This window comes from Neovison vison, chromosome 7 (genome assembly GCF_020171115.1).
Source record: "Neovison vison isolate M4711 chromosome 7, ASM_NN_V1, whole genome shotgun sequence".
Lineage (NCBI taxonomy): Eukaryota > Metazoa > Chordata > Mammalia > Carnivora > Mustelidae > Neogale > Neogale vison.
The window spans coordinates 28,062,393-28,076,163 of NC_058097.1; the positions used below are offsets into that span (position 1 = coordinate 28,062,393).

At 47.8% G+C, this 13,771-nt stretch overlaps 1 protein-coding gene across 1 annotated transcript in view; it reads right to left on the bottom strand.

Moving 5' to 3' along the window:
* IRX6 (iroquois homeobox 6) overlaps positions 1–13,771 on the bottom strand; it is a 122,573-nt gene that overhangs the window by 16,416 nt on the left and 92,386 nt on the right. The gene's annotated exons all lie outside the window — the stretch shown is intronic.

Consider the following 13,771-nt stretch of genomic DNA (forward strand, 5'->3'; position numbering starts at 1 on the left):
AGAACCTCCTCAATCTTTGCACTGCAAGTTTTTGTTTATAGAGCTGTGCACTTTTATGTCTTGTTTCGGTGTTCAAATTTTTCCATTTCGTGGCTGAAACCTACACACAAGCAGAAGTTCACGGTGAGAAGTATTCCCACCGTGCTTTTATTGATGGCGTGGGTCAGGGTAGTTCTCTGGTGGGTGCCTGCTCACAGCCCTGGTTCCTTATCAGAATTATTACACCTGTATCGCCTAACTTATGTGCAAGATGACTCCCACGAGCCCGGGAGTGATCTTGGCCTTGTGGAATAATTGCGTAGCCTCCAGACAATGAGTTAAATGTAGAATGCTGAAATATTCCAAGGTTTGGGAATTTCAAAGAAGTGGGGAGGGGGGTATGACTTACTGAATAAATGTCTTTGGAATAACTAAACAGTCATCGCGGAAAAAAAAAAAAAAATATATATATATATATATATATATAAAATTAGACCCCTTCCTCACAACTTATATCCAAATAAATTCCAGATGAATCCATGTTTGTATACATTCAATAATGCATAAATGGATTGGAAGGAAAAATGCGGGAACTTTAAAAACAATCTCCTACAAGGCTTTGGAGCAGGCTCTGTGGAGTAGCCTGGGATTGGAGCCCTGGTGTGGCAAAGGGAGTCCTGAACTGAGACATCTGAGTCAGAGTCTTGACTTTGCCAGCGCCTTGATGGCTGATTGGCCAGGTGTTTCCTCCCTTAGTTTTGATACCCTTTCTGCTAAAATGGGAAGACTGTTGTCCCTTCAGCATGAAAAAAGAAGTCACCATGGTAACAGGCATCTGTGGTTTTGCCCTCAGCCCTGGCCTCCATTTAGAATTCCCTACTCTCATGTTTGGGCAGGTTGGGCCAAGAGGAATCCATCCCCAGGTCCAGGTGAACATGTGACCTTGAGCATTGATTGGTTTCATGACAAGTGACTCCATCAGAGCCATGGTGATGCCCAATGGCTGTTGTTTAGATTTCGGGACAGAAGTATGTGCTCTTTTTCATGGGGCCCAACCTCAGAAACGTGTATCTGGCACTGTTGGCAGCCATTTTGTCACCATGAGGGATGTATCTGCTTGAGGTTGGGGCCAACACAAAGTGAAAGTGAAGGAGAGTGTTAGGAGAAACTGAGTCCTAGGGACCTTGTCAGAGTACCTTGATCCACCCCGAACTCTTTCGTTGCATAAACTAGTAAACGGGTCGTTACCACCATTATTTGCCGAACCCTATCTGACTTGGGTTTCCACCACTTACAGCCGAGTGACTTGTGCCACAATCATCAGGCATCTCTCAGCTCAGGAATCCCAAAGGTTCACGGCTCCTGCAAGCCTCTCTAAAGTGAGCGGGGCCAGCTGTAGGAAACTGGGTCACAAGACATCCACCGCGGATGCCCCGCTCTGCCAGAAGCCATTCCTGACCTGCCAGCGTGGTGAGGGCCTGCCGGCCGCGGTGCCTCATGGGGAGAAGGAAGTGGTGACCGGTCCTGTGATACAGAGATATCAGAGTTTGACTGTGTCCCGTTGCTTCAGAGCCCCACTCAGGGATGTCCGGGAATAGATGGCAGATGTGTTGTATAATCTTTTCAAACCTGCACATTTCTAAAGGGCTTATCACCCCTCCAGTAGCTCAACTGGTGGAGAACCTTCTGCCAAGCACTTTCCAGGCTCTTAGCATCATCACGAGATCTCTGGATGGGGCTGCTTCTGTCCCCTTTCAAATGAGGGGGACAGGGGCTCCAACTACTCTGTGTCTTGCCCAAGGCCACACTCCCTTAGGAAGTGCTGGGACTGGTCACTTCCCCTTGGAGCTTCTCCAGGCCACCATCTGTGGGTCAGTCAGCAGAGATGACTGGACCTTGGGACCCTCAGCCCGGTCCAGGTGAGGAAGAAGGGAGGGAAAGGATAGAAATAAGAAAACAAGGGACAGGGAAGGCAGCAACTAGAGGACACGGAGCCTGTTAAAGTGAGGGGGCTTTCAGATTACTTGGTTCCGTGTTCTTGCTTTCTCATGGGGAAAGGGGGAAAGGTTCCAAGTCCAGCCCCCATGGTTGGATTGGAAGAGAGAACCATCACAGTGGTTTTAGGGAATGGATTCTGGAAGCTATTAGTGAACTCTGGGCTTTGCCATTTCACAATTCCCACCCTCTGCAACCCTCATTAACTTGTGTTGCCAGAGGAAAGAGAACTGCCTGATGCCTTGGTGGGGTGGTGAGTGGGGGTGGGGGGGGCTGTCTCGCTCTCTCTCTCCCACTTCCAGAACAACCCATCCCCATGGAGGGAGATTTCCATCGCTCTTGCCCTCTTTGGACTTCGGGAATTAAAAACCCAGCCTCCACTGCTGTGTAGCCACACTGAAACCCGGAGAAGTGTTAAAATTCAGCTGGAGAGGCACCTAGTGCTACAGAAGCCTAGATGAAGGGAAAGGATTTCAGGCAAGAGGGAAAAATAAAATAAAGAGGCAAGACTTAAAATGTCCTGTGAAATGGAGAGCCCTCGGCACACATGTCTGCAGGAGATGACTCAAGTCCTTTATAAAGGGGTGAGTTTTGTGTGAGCACAGATGCATTTTGTTTTCCTGGGAGGAATCAGTGATTAAATTATCAGAAACCAAGCTAAAAACCAGGCTGCTTGCATATTTCCCACACCTCCCCAGTGTCTCTGGCATACGAGGTGCCAGCTCTATCTTGGAAGCTTTAGTTTAAATGTCCAACACATCTTATTAATGAAAGTAATAAGCTGTTGTTTATTATATGTCATAATGGGGAATACGACTATTTAATATAAATCTGACATTTAAATTCCACTTAGTTCTGCAATGTGGATGATATCAAGGCATCACTCTTTACCCCAGAGTAAAAACTCCCTGGGTCTGCATTTTAAAGCATTGAAGTTTTCAAAGTAATCAGGTTCTTTTTTTTTTTTTTTCCAGAGGAACCAAATTGTGAAGACATCTGTTCTGTTATTAATTTCACATAAGTCTTAAGCTCCTCAAGGCCAGAAATGAGGCTTCATTCACGTCGAATTAATGAAACATGATTGTAAGTCCCTTGCATGGAAATGTTGTCACACAATTCTGAGCTGCTTACAGGCACTGTGTAAGCTCGGAATCTGCCAGGGGACAGCCATGTGAAATCCGCCCTCCCCTCCCCCTGCCACCCGAAAACAATATCTGAAAATATCACAACACTAACTATATCCTGAAAGATTAATAGCAGATGAACCTTTCTGGGAAATGAATCAGACTTTCTCGGGAAAGGATACAAATAGCCCGGGTAAAAGCAGATTGCACAATGTCAGAGCGCTTTGGATACAGTTTAATAACTGTGTAGCCCGCCCTGCACCTTGCAGGGTGGGGGGGGGTAAGAGGGTGGGGAAGTGGGGAGGTGAGGAGTTGGGGGGCTGGAGGGGGTCCTGGTCTATCTGACAGAGGTGTCCCTTGGGAGGACGCTGGAGACAGAGGTTCAAAGCGGGAAAGCTGGACCAGCCGAGGCATGATACACGTGTTCCGCTGTGTGGGAGAACGTGGGCACGCGTGCGCGTGCATGTGTGTGAATTTGTTGGTGAATGAGAGGGCGTGTGTGAGGGTACGATGCACGTGTGTGTGTGCATGGATAGGAGTGTGAGGTTGTGTGCGTGTGAGTGTGAAAATGTATGTCGCGAATGTGTGTGCGTTTGTGTGAGTGTTGGTGTGTGTGATTTTGTGCATGTGTGTGAAGTTGCATGAGTGTGTGTGTGTGTGTGTGCGCATTTGGTGTAGGTATGTGTGAGTGTGTATGTGGAATATGTGTGTCTGCATGAACTTGTGTATGCACATGTCTGTGGTCTTGGTGTTCGTGAGTCCGCATGTGTGTGAAAGATGTGTGAGCATGTGAACATGTGCCCACACACACAAACACACAAACACACACAGACACGGGAAACCTCTCAGGACAGACCCGCATCAGTCCGTTGGAGATGGCTCTTCCGTAGCTCAGCACAATCTGAGGCCCGTTTGAGCTCTTCTTGAAAGGAACTCGCTTCTGGGGTTTTGCTTGTGTGGGGCATGTTTTTTTGGTCAAATAACCGAATTTGCCAGCAGAAAGATTGTCTGGAGGGAGGTCTGGAAAGGGGAGCCTGAGATTTCTTAATCAAACTTCCAAGTGTTATTTTTGGTCTTCCGCCGAGCTGGGACCCAAAAAGGCATTTGCATATGATATTTACATCTTGAATCTTCAGAGTCTCATTAGCTTTGATATTTATTTATTTATTTATCTGCAAAAAGGAATTTAAATCAAACGGAGAGGCACAAAAGCAAAAGCTTTGAATGCAGTGCAAAATTAATTAAAACAGGCAGTCGATGCGTAGAGCACAATACAATAGAACTCAGAGAGAAGACAATGAAACTAATTAGATTCTGATGGGAAAACCTCTCTGCGTTTAGTGATCACCCATTGGTAATTAATAAGTCACAAATATTGGTATTAGAAGAAATTGCCAGAATTTTAATCCCCCCATTTTTCTAGAAGTTTCCTTCCTTTTCCTTAGATGCCGATCTTCCAAACCAACCAAGTTATTGGAAGGGGTTGTGTTTCCTTGGTGGTAGAGAAAATATCAACCAGTTGATCCCAGCAACTGGTTAGGTCTCAACAACTGTCCCCCAAATAACACACACAGGTGGGCTGACTTTCACTGACAGAGAAGGACACTTCCAAATGCAAGGGACATTGATCTCCAGCAGTTAGAGATCTCACCCAAGTGGGAGAACCAGTTTATGAATAGATACGGTCCTGGCTACACTTTTGCCTCTGGACATTTCGAGGCTTTGTTTTACCATCGGTGCTTTGTAGATCCGTGAAAAACAGTTCTGCCCACCTAGTCGAAAAATCCTTGGCCAACAAAATAAGAGAGGCTTTTAGCTCTGTTTAGCATAAGACAGCATCAAGGGTCCAGCTTTCTAGTCGGAGTTCTTTTGAATGAAATGATCAGTTAGTATTAATGCATTTTGTCTTCTGTATCATGCAACGGCCGAAACAGACAACTGTCACAGTGGGACAATTTCGTGCATAGCCAGCCTGTCACAAAGTTTTCAAGTTGGTCACATGTGTCTTTCAGCTTCTTTAGAATCTCCTTCCTACCACCCCCTCTCCCCGTCTGCCCCGCACTCAAGTGTCTCAGGATAACCCTGGGTCATTGCAGGCTTGAACAGAGGGAGCTTTGAGAAACACCTTGATACACCTGTTTGATTTTAAAAGATGCTTAAAATACTAATGGTGGAATTTCAAGTTTTGTGGCCCTTGGATGAAAGGGACGTTTTTGAGCAAAACATCTTTCTGACGATTTCTTAAAACTATTCTCCTCCAATATATAGAGCCATGTTTAATTAAGTCAGCAAATGAAGCCAGATCTCAGTTTTCTACTGTGTTAAAGGGAAGGAATGGAATTAGAACTAGAATGATCTTTACGATTTGTTAAAATTGATGTGATTTGCGATTCTAGCACACACATCACATATATGTGTCTATATATGTATATATGTGTGTGTATGTACATACATATACACGGAGAGAGAAAACTTTGTTATGTGCAAAGGAAACAAGAAAAACAAGCTCTTCATTTTTTTTTTTTAAGATTTTATTTATTTATTTGACAGAGATCACAAGTAGGCAGAGAGGCAGGCAGAGAGAGAGGGAGGAGGAAGCAGGCTCCCCGCTGAGCAGAGAGTCCGATTCAGGGCTCGATCCCAGGATGCTGGGATCATGACTTGAGCCAAAGGCAGAGGCTTTAACCCACTGAGCCACCCAGGCACCCCAAGGCTCTTCCTTTTAAGTAGAATATGGATTCATTCTTCCACCATGTGTGTGTGTGTGTGTGTGTGTGTGTGTGAGAGAGAGAGAGAGAGAGAGAGAGAGAAAGAGAGATCTTTGGGCCAGGTCCTGAAACACATAGTTCTTCCACATCATTTCATTTAACCCTTACACTTCCAAGAGGGGTTTTCCTTACAGGAGTGATAGTCAGTCTGCATAACGGTCCCTAAATCATGACACCTGCCCATCAGAAGAGACACCTGGCCGAGCCCCGGATGATCTGTCTGTGCCAGATGCTCACTGACTAGAAGGGCTGGAGCTCGGAGGAGGTAGGGATGGAAGGCTGTTTAACAACTGGCCTGGGAAGTGCTCTCATTTTTAAACAACCAGTACAAGGCGGTCGCACTGGGTATTGGCGAATATCGGCCCTGAATTTCAGTCTCCCCATGCTTCTGAGGACAAACGTGAGGATCTGGGGGGCCAAGGAACCTTCTCAAGGTCAACCCTCTAGGCAGCGACTGCCCTGGATTGGGAGCCACGTTGAGCCTTTAAGACTCCCAGGTTCACATTCTTATCCACTGTGCTGACTGTGAAGATCTCTCTAAGCTGACCTCAATATGTCCCAGGCTGGCCCAGTGTTTCTTTATAAGGAGAGGCTCCCGAATCCTGTTAGAGGGGTGGTAGAGCTGCCTGATTTAGCAAATACAGGACACTCCATTAACTCTAAATTTCAGGAAAACAATGATCATGTTTTTGTATATTTTTAGCACATTGCAAAGGACACACTTACACTAAAGAAACTTATTCATTGGGGCGCCTGGGTGGCTCAGTGGTTGAGCGTCTGCCTTTGGCTCAGGTCATGATCCCAGGGTCCTGGGTTCGAGTCCCACATTTGTCTCTCTGCTCTGCGGGAAGCCTGCTTTTCCCTCTCCCACTCCCCTTGCTTGTGTTTCCTCTCTCACTGTGTCTCTGTCAAATTAATAAAATCCTAAAAAAAAAAAAAAAAGGAAACCTATTCATTATTCACCTGAAATTCAGATGTCACTGGACATCTTGGATTTTATCTGGCAGCTCTAGGTGCTGAGGGTGGGGGGTGGTCACAGGGATGCTGAGATATGTCAGGCTGCAGAAACATTTTCTTTTCTAGAAACTCCCTCCTCCAAAGCCCATGGGTCTTGTCCACAGTCATTGCATGCCCTATACCTTCTTGATTCTAAAGTCAAAGCGCCGGAGTAGGGATCATATAAGCCAAAGCCCTCTCTCTCTTTGCCCTCTCTCCACCAGAGAAGGCAGGACCCCAGCCCCGTGGCTTGGCTCTGAAGCCGGGAACACGGTTCACGGGGTGTGTCCTCCTCTCCGAAGCACATGGAAACTATTCCCTTCCAGAAGGCCTTCATGGTTTTTCAGCTACAGCTATAATTTCTGTGGTACCCCCGCCCCAGCTCAGATGGTATTTATTAGAACACATTGCTTTTGACAAGAAAACGGCATCTTAATTAAAGGTTGGCCATCCAAAGCCTGTTTGCAGATGAGAAAAATGAAACGACGCTATGAAGCAGGCAGTGTGTGCCTCCTCTGTTGGTGGGATCACTGCCATCTACACTCGGGGTAGGGTCTCCTCTGTTTCAGCCACCCCTGGCTTCATCCGAGTGCGGAGTGCATCTCGGGGGGACAACTAGAAATGAGCCACGAGCCTTAAGAGGAAGGGTTTTCAGAGCAAGGATGACGGGCTTGTCCTGGATCTGAATCGCTCCCTTTCTTAGGCCACCAGGAGGGCGGGTGGGGGCTTAAGAAAGGTTGTTTGGGGTTCAGAGACCAGCCCACTGTCCATGCCAGTTTCTGGGTTCAGGTGGAATTGGGGAGACTCTGGCTCAGCCCCACCTTAGAGCCAAGCCTGAAATAAGCTTTCGGAGAGGAGCTCAGTGGGTTGAGATTTGAACTGTTGATTTCTGCTCAGGTCATGCCCTTGGTCAGCGTCCTGGGATCAAGCCCCACATGGGGCGCCCCACTCAGTGTGGATGGAGTCCGCTTCTCCCTCTCCCTCTGCTCCTGCACGTTCTCTCTAAAATGAACAAATAGGGGCACCTGGGTGGCTCAGTGGGTTGGGCCTCAGGTCATGATCCCAGGGTCCGGGGATAGAGCCCCGCATCAGGCTCTCTGCTCAGCGGGTAGCCTGCTTCCCGCTCTCTCTCTGCCTGCCTCTCTGCCTACTTGTGATCTCTGTCTGTCAAATACATAAATAAATAAAATCTTTAAAGTGAACAAATAAATCTTTAAAAAATAAATAGCCAGTGGAGAACAAAAAAATGCCCATTCTTGCGTGGGTCTCATTAATTTGGCTTTCATGGAGCGGAAAACCCCTGGAAGGCCCATGAGAAGGATTCAGGAAGTGGATGAGGTTACATGGGGGAAATTTATGCACACACACACCTGCGCACATCCATGGGCACACACACATTTTGGGGGGCTGTGAATTTCTGTCTGAAAGTTAGCATTTCCTTCAGTCTCAAAGGAAAGTTCCTTCGGATAACAAACCACAAATATATCGGCCCTATCACTTCCGACTTGTACGTCTTTGTCACTCGTTGATATCACAGATATTTCATGCCACGTGATAGTTCTTACGGGATATCTTGAAAGAGAATCATTACTATCCTGAAATAACTATGAGACCCACTTCTATATCACGTTATGTAAAGGTTGATAAACGCACAGGAATTACTGTATCTTTTAAGATTATTCACACAACGGTCATTCCATTGAATTTATTTTCTTTGTAGTCCTTTTTTTTTTGTATCCTTGGGAAACTGTTACTCTGTAATAAAACGTGAGAATGTGATGTTGAATGACAGGAGCCAGGCACAAAAGGACAAATACTGGGTGTCCGGGTGGCTCAGTGGGTTAAGCCTCTGCCTTCAGCTTGGGTCATGATCTCAGGGCCCGGGGATGGAGTCCCGCATCGGGCTCCCCTCTCCCTCTGTCTGCTGCTCCTCCTGCTTGCTCTCTCTGTTTCTCAAAAATATAAATAAAAAAATCTTAGAAAGAAACATTAAAAAAAAAAAAGACGTGTACTGTGTGATTCCACTCAGATGAGGTACCAAGAGTCAAATTCATGGAGGAAGACAGCAAGGTGGTGCTGGGGCTGGGGCAGGAGGGGCAAGGGAGGTATTGTCTAATGGGAACAGAGTTTCAGCTTGGGAAGATGAAAGAAGTCCTAGAGATGGATGGTGGTCACGGTTTACCACATTGTGTACCTAATGCCACTAACCCTATGCTTAAAAATGGCTAGAATGGTACATTTTACATTATGTATATTTTATCACAATTTTTAAAAATCTGTGGTAACAATACAGATTTTTTTTCCTGTCACATTTTTAAAAAGATAAACCCTACAAAGGGGGTTCCTTGGCTTCACTGGAGGGCTGCATGTTACAAACTAGGCTGAGACTACTCCCCCATCCCCATTCTGCAGGGGTTGTCCTGCCTCATGCCTGTATGCTCTTCCAAGCCTGCTTGGTCCGAGGAATATTCCTTCTTCAGGGTCCAGCTCAAACTGGCGCTGTCCCCGTGGCTTCTATTCTGTTCCCAGGGCTCACCTGAGGGCATAGTCTTCACATCCCTCCAGCAAGCTCCTAGGATCCCAGCTGGACCTCGCCCAGGGCCTTGCTCTCCGCCTCGGGGGAGGGTTAACTTGGCAAGCGTCGGAGGAGTGTGGTTAAGCCATGTTAGTACCACACCGAGACTTCCCCTAGGTGCCACGGAGAAACTCGAGTGAATATTAATTACTTAATGCTTTGTCCACGCATCACTCACCTAATCTCGGAGTAATGTTCCCACACTTGGTGAGACTCTCTCTCTCTAATCTTAGTGATTCTATAATCCCTGTGACGTTGATGTCATCGGGAACAGCATTTTGTGATGAGGAACCAAGGCTCAGAAAGGTGAATCTGCCTGACCCCAGAGATCTTCTGCACCGAACATCTTTCTGCCATGCAGTTTCTCAGTGGAAGCCCAGGGCTACGTTATAGAAAGATCGCGTCTCATGGGCGAACCTGGCTTTGAACCCAGCAGAGAAAAATGAGGGACCCAGCAAGCAAGGATTGTCTGATCCTCAGAATGGGAAAGGCCATCCAGCTTGTCCCACCTGTTTTACAGGATCGTGGAGCCCACTGGGCTGCGTCTTAGTGTCCTGGCACCAGCCTGAGTATCTTCCGGTTTCTTCTTCAGCCTGAGTCCTGGTGATGGAGGGATGGGGGAGGGCGTCTGGGCTTGGAACCCGTCCGGCTTCTCAGGATTTGTGGCATCTCTTGAACTGACACCGAAAAACAGCAATTGTAATCATGCTGATAGCCAAGCCCCCTCCCCCCGCACAATGTGGATTATCTCGGTGATTCCAGAACTTCCTTCCCTTGTGGCTCCCTTTATAAATTTGGCCATATCTGAGTGTCATCAAAACTTATTGACTTAGTGATTTTCCCCCCTTTCAATGGACGTGCTTTTCAGAATTATGTCTATTTATCTACAGAGCAAAGTCCATGTCGCTGCTGTCAATAGACTTGTAGTTAGGAGCCATGCAAATACCTTCCATTAAAAGAAATTCTAACCTTAAATTCTTAAATTCTACCTTCTCTTGGCTGCCTGGAACAGACTGGAGGCTGAAGCGTACTCTCTCTTTGCTAAAACACGAAGGAAACAACAAAAATACTCAGCCTGTGTTGGGTGTTGAAGACACACTACCTTCAAACAGACTTTTGTGAGGTAACTAGGAGGGTTCAAAGACATAATGGGGGCGCCTGGGTGGCTCAGTCCAGTTAAGCTTCCAAGCATCCGACTCGTGCTTTCAGCTCAGGGTTGTGAGATCAGGCCCTGCACCAGGCTCCTCGCTGGGCTCAGTGAGCCAGAGTCCCTCAAGCATCAAGGCCACTTTCCAGAAGATGGAGCAAGGGCTCCCTGAAGAGGTGCCCTCTGACACGAACCAGGAAGTCCCTCTCAGCCAAGCAGCCTGCGATCTCCCCATGAGAACCTGAGTTTGGCTTCGTGCGGCTTCTGCAGGCTCCCTAGGGTGATGCAGGAGCCTACTATAAAGCAGAAAATTCTGGTTTCAGGTGCTTTGGTTCAACCGATCCCCCAGAAACCAGAGGGCCCCGAGAAAGGAACGGAACGGGGAAAGCTCAGGACCCAGCAAAGATAGAGATGCCTCTCCCTCGCACATGGCCTGAGGGGTCCCGGGGCTTCGCTGGTGCCTAGGAGGGGGAGGGCAGGCCCGCCACAGACCCCAGATGAAAGAACGCAGGGGGGGCCCTGGGTGCGTGTCCGTGCGTCAGTCCCCACCACGCCGGCTTCTTATCTGCTGTGGGCGGAAAGTTGGGCCTGATGAGAAGGCCAGATTACACCCCGGCCCGGGCCTGCTTCTCATCGAGGGTAGACCACTTCCGCGCGCTCCCTGGAGCCCGGGACATCTGGCAACCTGGTGGGCTTCCCTTTCAGGACCAGGGAAAACACAAACACAGCGGGTGTGGGTGTGCAGGCTAGACAAATATGCCGAGGCGTGCAAAGTCAGGATGGATAGAAGAGGAGCCCGGGAGCGGGGCGTCTAACCAGCTCCCGGAAGCCTGTCTCCTCTCTGGGCCTCAGTTCCCCAAACTGTAAAATTGTGGCACGGAGTCCAACCTATGAGGGTGCAGAAAGTTTCTTGTTCTTAAAATTAAAACAGAAAGTAATGCTACGGAGACTGCTCTCAGATAAAAATACAGATGCGCCGAGAACGCCCAGAAAAGCAATCATGATAATATATTGAGAATATACTACTATTGATTACTATTGCCTGTGCACTACTGATTGCCTGATAGTTAATATACTACCGATAGGCCTGTTATCAGGACACAGTAGGCAATAGGTCTATGGATACACATTCAGTAGGCAATAATATATTGCTTACTGAAGGCCTGTCTCCCACGAAGCCAAACATCTTGATCTTAAGAAAAATCCAATTCAATGACAGAATTTTAATTCTCAGCCAAAGAGAGAGAGTGATGCAGACTTAAGGGCTATATTTATTTGGTCTGAATTCAATGAGCTTAACCTGAGCCTGTGCATCAGAGCTCAGACATGGGAGGCCTTCTTTATTTTGTGCCGTACAGTATTTTTGAAAAACCAAGCATCATCTTCACAACCCACCAAAGATTTCCCATGAAAGTGCCCATATCTGATATGTCAGGGACAATCCGGATCTGGCTGAAGCCAGCTGGGGCTGAGCAGGAGAGTGCCAGGCTGCTCTGGGCATGGTGTTCTCGTCCCGTCCCTGCTGGGTGACATTTTGGTGTCTGAGACTCTGCTTTCCAGGGAGAAGAGAAAAGAAGAGAAAGAGAAAGGGGATGCTCTAGAGAAAGGGATGCTCTCCAAAGAAGAGAAAGGGGGATGCTCCTTGTGGAGGTGTTGGTCTCCTTTCTGGTGACTGATGGAGACACAGCCAGGACCTTGCTCTGCCTTGAAAGGATCACCCTGTCCCCCAGAGCCTGGAGCCCAGACCCAGCCTTGTGCATGCACCCCTCTCCCTGCCTGTTGGCCAAGAAGGAGGCCCTGTGTGTGTTTGTGTGTGTGTGGGGGGGGTTGCTGTCTGAGCCCTTTAGAAGCAAGTGTCAGCCTGCTGAGGGCTGGGGCCCATATGTGGCCTAGAAACGTTCAGCCTCCCATTTGCTCTGGGTTTTCTGCTCAACCTCTGTCACACCTCCTGCCAACTGGTGGCTTTTCATTTCTTCTGCCCTGGGCCTTTTTCCAACATGTGAAATTGCTTTCTCGTTCTTTCTGCGGGTGGGTTCCATGCTTGGCGAAAGAGTCCTCTGGCTGGAGGCTTTTGCAAAAGTGACTTTTCAGAAAGGCTTTTTTCTGACTTTCAAGACCTCCCTGCCTACCTCACAGGGTTAACTGTTAGCTCTGCCTCCCCGTTTGCTGGGCCCCAAGCTGCAAGACAGCAGGAGAAGCCCTTCCCAGGGGGGAAAGCTTGAGCCTGGCCATGGGTCCATAGGTAAAGGCTGCAGGTAGATCACACAAGGAAGCTAGAAGGGCCTGCGGCAGCCCCCGCCCCCCCACCCCGGGGTAGGGCAGTGCTAGGAATGTTGGGGGAGGGTGGGGGGGATCAACAGGAGAAAAAGGTGTTGGGGAGCATCTGTTTTAGGGATGGTGAGGAATGAAAGGTAGGCAGGGCCAGAGTGCCAAGGACCCAGGACACCCTGCTCCATTTTGGCCTGAGGCGCATTGCAGGTTTTAAACCACAGAGGATGCTGTCAGATCTGGGTTTTGGAAATAGCAATGTATTGACTAGAATTAATATGTAGAAATGGTCACTGAAAGTTGAAGAAAGAATAAATGATGCTTTTTATGTTCTTAGGCTTTAGATTCAAGGCCCAGAGAAACCCAAGCGCTTGTCCTAGATCATGCAAAGATCTTAGACCAGACTCTGAGGGATTTTTTTTTCCCCTCCAGCTTTGCCTTGCATATTTTACAAAGCATATATCTGCCCCTCACAGGTATATGTAAGTGAAAGCCCACATAGAAATTGAGGGCCTTCATGCTAAGTTTGAATTTCTTGTTTCTTTTGCTAAATCAGATCTGAATCTCAGTTGACCGCACACCCCACCATTCCCCAAGGTAAGCCCAGCACTAAGGTGGGAGGACCGTTGTTATAGATTCTTGGGCGTGCGTTATTGTTTTTTTTTTTTTTCCCTCAGAGAGAAACGTTATTACATAGTCATGGCTTTAATATGTGACTTTAAGCAAAATGAAGCTGGAAGGGGCCTGATGTTGGGAGGAAGAGAGAAAGGACATATTTTGGTAGAAGTAAAGACTACTTCTCTGTGCTAGCTTTAAGGTACAAATGACCCCCTCCTTCACTCACTTTCACTGTCACCCCTGTGCCCAAGGGCTCAGACACCAAGGTCATCCCACAGAGGTGGTAGGGTACCGTGGTTAG